Here is a 6006-nt window from a genome sequence, read left to right on the forward strand (position 1 = left end):
ACTAAAAATAACTTTGTTATTCTTACTAATATTTTACTGCACATTTGTTGTTTTTGCAAATAGGTCTTAATGTAAACAGTAGCGTAAATGCATCATTTTATAAAGAAATCGTTTAGTTGCATTGGTGATTCGTAATTCTAAGATATTATGCGATCAACCGTAAACTTTATTTAATTATCTGTCATGATTTGATTAAATGATATAACACTAACACGAAGTGGAAAAAACTTCTTTCTGAACAAAATTTATAATTTGTGTATTGTAATGGATGAACACATCAAAAATTCTAAACATTATCATTATTTGTGTAATGTGAGGGAAGGGTGACAATAAATTTCCTCCTGCAATCCATATTGAATCTTTCCCATGTCATACGGAAAAACCAACATATACTGAAATGGTAAATTATTATTCATGTATACATAATGATGCTTTGTTTACATTTTCTTACCGATCTAGTTTGTTTTTATGTTGAATAAAAACAAGGTTTGGTTAATTACTTATTTATTACATCCCTAATTTACAATTTTAAAAAATACAGCATTTTATATGAAATGCTTTATTAAAATTGTAAATATATAGAGAGTGAGGCAGACCACCCGTCCGCGATGTATAGCGGCTGATCGGAAAAAATCTACCTTCTCCGTTTTAGCGAAAACCCACATATTTCGATCGCAAAGAATTCGGGATAATAATTTTGTACACCAGCAAATAACTCAAAATGGCGCTTTTGAGGAGGTAGGGATTATTTTTGAAAGATTTTCAAATGTAAAGGTAGGTCGAGCCGTAACTCATTTTAAAGGTAAAGGCCTGATCATTATTTAAAAACAAACATTTTAGACGAATGCTGACGTGGTCATTTACTACAAGAAAATTGTGGCAATATATTTAAATTAAACACGCATTAAGTACGAGTAAATATCACAAAATATAAAATCACTAAATAATTAATATTAATGAGGCCTACTAACGAAATGGACACATAACATCAGGCATATAAACCTCAGAAAATTAGTAATAAAAAGGTCTCAAAAAAAAATTTAGTATTGCGTTTTTGTGGTATTGAAAGTCAATTGATAAGACGATCAATTTATAAGAAACAATTTAAGGGTATTTTTTGTAATTCTCTCTTGTTTCACAGTTGAATTTATTTTTCGTATGTTGATATACTTTTTACAGTACACTCACTTTGTATATGTGATTAATTTTTAAAACATTCATTTAATTAACTTCAGTTACTATAATTTCATTTAATACTTCTATTTCATTGATTGCTTAATTTCACACTGTAATGCTGAACTTTCTTGACTATGTAATTTTGACAGTTGCCAATAAATTTATTTTATAATGAAACAGAATTGCTTGCGGCAATATTTTGCTCGAACAGCGTTAAGCTCCACAATAGTTTCTTAGAATTAAAAATCTTGTTGCAATAACTTTACAGGCGTATTTTTTACTTTCATCGTATATAAATACGCGTATATTATTCTGTGTCCGTCTCTCCTGATTGAAACTCAAACCCTTTAGAAAGAAACTGCAGTAAAGATTAATCAATGATCTAGGTACGCTAAAAAATATTGTAAATAAGTTTTTTTTCATTAAATAACTCGAGTTCTATGGTTTGAAATTAGAGAACGTCATTTCAAACGTTTGCCTTGTAGTTGGTGTATATTGAATACTAAATTGTCATTTTGACAGGTACACTTACAAAAATAGTTTTACTTTATTAGTATTTTAAATAACAATCACAAGTAGTTACTATAACATTTTACTATTTTCAATTATTAACAGTTAGTAAATATATAAAATGTAAGATTGCACAAAATACGAAACTTCTGAGGGCCTTAAAGGATAATAATTTGTAAATTTTATTCAACAACAATACAATAAGGAACATTTTGTTGAATTGCTATGAACCACCTTCCCCGCCTCACTGAGTGAGCCGGACGACCAGGTGTGGGTGGCACTTGTGTAGGTCGAAGGCACCCGTAGTAGTTCCACCCAACCATCTGGCTATGTACGGTGACAATACTACTATCAGCTTTCCCAGTGTCATTGCTGAAGGATTTGGAGATTAACCGTTGTGTTGTTTTAACGCAGATATAACAGTTGTCGAAATGTCTGAACTTACATCTGAACCTAGAAAAAACTGTATGGAATTTTGTAAGAGTGTTAAATCAAATTCACCTAATATTCAAATTAACAATGCAGTTGTATTACAGAATGAATGTGTAAAATATCTGGAAGCCATACAGTAGGCGTACTCACGCAGGTGTACCAGTCTGTCTCTTTGTCTGTATTCCTGAAGTGCCAACTTGCCAAGTGCCGCAGCTCTCTTATTGAGTCACGCCTAATATGCGGTTTATTGGCCTGGGGCGCGACTACTCTGACACAGGTCAATAGAGTTTTTAATTACAAAAAAGAGCCATTCGTGTTATTGAAGGCCTAGTAACGAGACTCTTGTAAGGATGCATTCAAAGAATTTGATTTGTAAACACTACCATCACTATATATTGTTGAAAATTTAATGTTTGTAAAATTAATGCAACTTGTAGTTGTCAAGCGACAATTAATGATTGAAAGATTGTTATGTACACTTGCGTTTTGAAAACAGATCTTTCATTAGGATTAGCTTCAGCACCATGGCCCTCATCCGCAAAGGTTCTTTCTTGTTCTGACTCTTTTGTAGTTAGGAGATTCGGATTCAAATTTCAAGAACTTTTTGGCTGCTGCTTCTTCGTACTTATAAAGCACATACCTTTTTTCTTTATAGTAGCTCTCCGAGGTTTGGAGTTGCTTTATGCCTGCTACGATATTTAGGTTTTCATTTTGGAAGTATGGCTGAATTTATCAAACCTTTCCAAAATGTTATTCCACAAAATGGCAAGAAAAGCTATGTCGAGTAGCTCAAACCTATTTTCAAACACCTTAGCTTCCACTTGAACAGCAGGCTTTTAAGTGATGTCTACATCAATGTTTTTAAGTGATGCTTTAATTTCATGAATGCCTTTGACTAGAACCTTCACGACATCAGATCTCGCGAACCACCTTATTGTATCCAATTAGTACTTCACCATAAGAGTTTTACTTTTCTCCAAACATGTCTTCATATTTCCTCACCTGTAATATGAGTTTGAAAAAAGTGATCAGGGCTTGGACAAATAAAAAATACACCTTCTATGCAGCACTCAGCAGCAGCAGAACCATGTAAGTCAAGTGAGTGCTGCACAAGGGACAAATTCAGCAAAATTACATTGTTGATTCTAGCCTGTAGGATTACACGTCCTTACATATTTACCTAATTCTGAGATATAACTTAAAACATCATCTTTAAAATATGTGATGTATGCCCTATTCCTGAGAGGAGCTTGAAAAGACGTACCTTAGGCTTAGCATCTTCGATGGAAACGTAGCATAATGCCAAAATCAATTGGTCTGTATGTGAACTATCTTCTGATAGATCTACTTCTGTAGATCAAGTATGAGAGCATATAGTAATATTGTGATGGAGGGGGGAGATCCATACTAAATCCATCACACAATCCAAATAATAAAAAAAAACTGTATTTGCTACGCCCACTACCTTCACGTTAACAATCGAACATAAAATTACATATAGAATGAGGTTAGGATGTCTCAGGTAACGTTGCAGCGTGGCGCTCCTGCGCATGCGCCAGTCCACTGGTTTGGTGTTGCAGAACGGAAGGAGCGTCTGATCGACTAATATGGCATTGCTGCTACAACAGCTATATCAGACTCAACAGTATTATGAGCGAAACAATTACACGTAAAAACGTAATTCAATGTTTTAAGATTACGTGTATTTAATATCACTCCATTGTTTTTATAATTATTTATGTTAACAATACTTTGAATATTTATTGTATCTTGCCTTTGGTTATCATTTAATAACTGTTATAATTTTTTTTAACCCAATATTTGGCGCCCCCTATAATTTTTTGCTCTGAGGTGATGCCCAGTGTGCCCATTTAGAGCCCGGAGCATGTCTACGAGACAACTCATTACTGTAGTAGTCTTTTTCACGATTTTCAATAACAGAAAAACTATTCATAACGTATATAAAGTGAAAAGGGTTGATTCAATGTGAATATTTAGTTTAGCTTCATTTCTTGGGAAACGACAAAGCTCTTCTGTGGTATATGTGTCTCTGATGTCGAAACGATGCAAGAAGTTCGGTTTGATCGTTTTAGTCGCAGAGTTTGTCCGGATATTTAGACGGACGTGAACTCAGGTTTGGAAAATCCAAGACTGTAACAGTGTCAGACTTCAATGAGCGGAAGATGAAATAGAGCTAAACTCAATATTCACAACGGAAAAACCTATACTTCCGTATATTGATTAATTTTTAATTTTTGTGCATCCATAATCTTATACCTTAGGGGTTCTTATATCTGAGAACGGATGACTACACTTGAAACGCAGTATTCTATTTTGTAACACTTAACGATACAAATGTTAAAAACGTTAATTTCAAATCGTCCATCTTCAGTAAATTACTTCAACCAATTAAAACCGCTTTTTACCACATTATCCATACATAAATACAAAACATAATTTTCAAACTGGTTCCTCCTGGGCAATACTTCTTGGGTTTCTGAGTATAGAAAATGAACTCAGGTATTCTAGAATACGGATATTTTGATTTGTGAATTATTTTATGAAAAATTCATTATCCAGTGACATTCTGTACTTTAATTATCAATACAGTTCATCTCTTAACACCACTCCCATATCAATTATTGTTTTGTAAGTTAGTTAAACTACTGACTCAGCCACGTGGCTCATGCACCTTAATAGAAAAGCTGCATAGATGTCCCAAAAGTATTACCTAGGAGAGCCATTAAACGAATAGAATTGCCGAGGACTACTTTAAGCGTTAAAAACCCGACCGGGGAGTTTTCTCCTCCGATTTTGTAGAGAAACAGTAGTTAAACTTTTACATCTATTATTGACGAATAAAGGCGGACCGAGGTTTTACGCGTAGGACCAACTCAACCGATGTGAAACTGTCAAAATCGTCCTCAATGTAACAGGAACTGAGCACTTTTGGTTTATTTTAACATTCAATTTTCACGGCTTTTTTCACCTAATAGCTATAGATGGGCCAAATGATCTAAGCACGCGGCCGAAGCTCTACTAGCCATCAACGAAACATTGACCGGTGTCATTCCGTGATTGATTGAAAAGAACTGTCGGAACACCTTTTATTTGATTATAACCTCGTGACAACTGAATAAATCAGTACATTTTCCAGTTCTTGCCTTTTTGATCACGAGAATACCGAAGGATGGGCTGTAAGGGTTCCAATGTTCTTGGAACAGTCGCCCCTCTCCCCCCCCCCAAAGGACGTCCGATCCAGCAAGGACAGAATAAGAATAATATTTCTTATTCTGTCCTCGCTGGTCCGATCGGCCCGCGCGCGCAATCCCTTGGCTCATCTGTACTTGAGACGCTCGAGTGATTTTTGCAACCATTGAGGCTTGTCGCTTGTGTTACCTTCATGCAATTCACACCCCCCCCCTTATTCTTGGAGAGCCTTTATTCTTGAATAGAATGCTCATTTTGTAATTTGCCCGTTAGGTACCTGGATAATAATTAGGCTACAGTAATTTTTCTCCGGAGTCATTGTCTTTCTTGGTGGACCTATACCAGTTCAAAATGGTTGTCAGTAGACATCGCGCCCCTTGCGGACCGGCCTCTGATTGGTCGAGAGGGGGTCACGTGATCCAAGATGGCGGCCGCGCATGCGCAGAGGGAGGGGCATGTGCGGGAGAAATCCCCTCATGTGCGGGAGAAATTCCCTGCTCACACTCTTATCCTATGAATCCTGGGTGTTTTGGGGTGATTTGGGGTGTCGAAATCGGTGTTTTTCGGTAAAATCGGTGATATGTTGGGTCCTCACACTCCCCGTGAGGGAGAAACGAGGGACGGAGGGAATTCCAATATGGCGGCGAGGGCGGGAAAAATTGGCGGGAACAGGAGAAC

This window comes from Homalodisca vitripennis, chromosome 2 (assembly GCF_021130785.1).
Source record: "Homalodisca vitripennis isolate AUS2020 chromosome 2, UT_GWSS_2.1, whole genome shotgun sequence".
In the NCBI taxonomy this organism is placed as follows: domain Eukaryota; kingdom Metazoa; phylum Arthropoda; class Insecta; order Hemiptera; family Cicadellidae; genus Homalodisca; species Homalodisca vitripennis.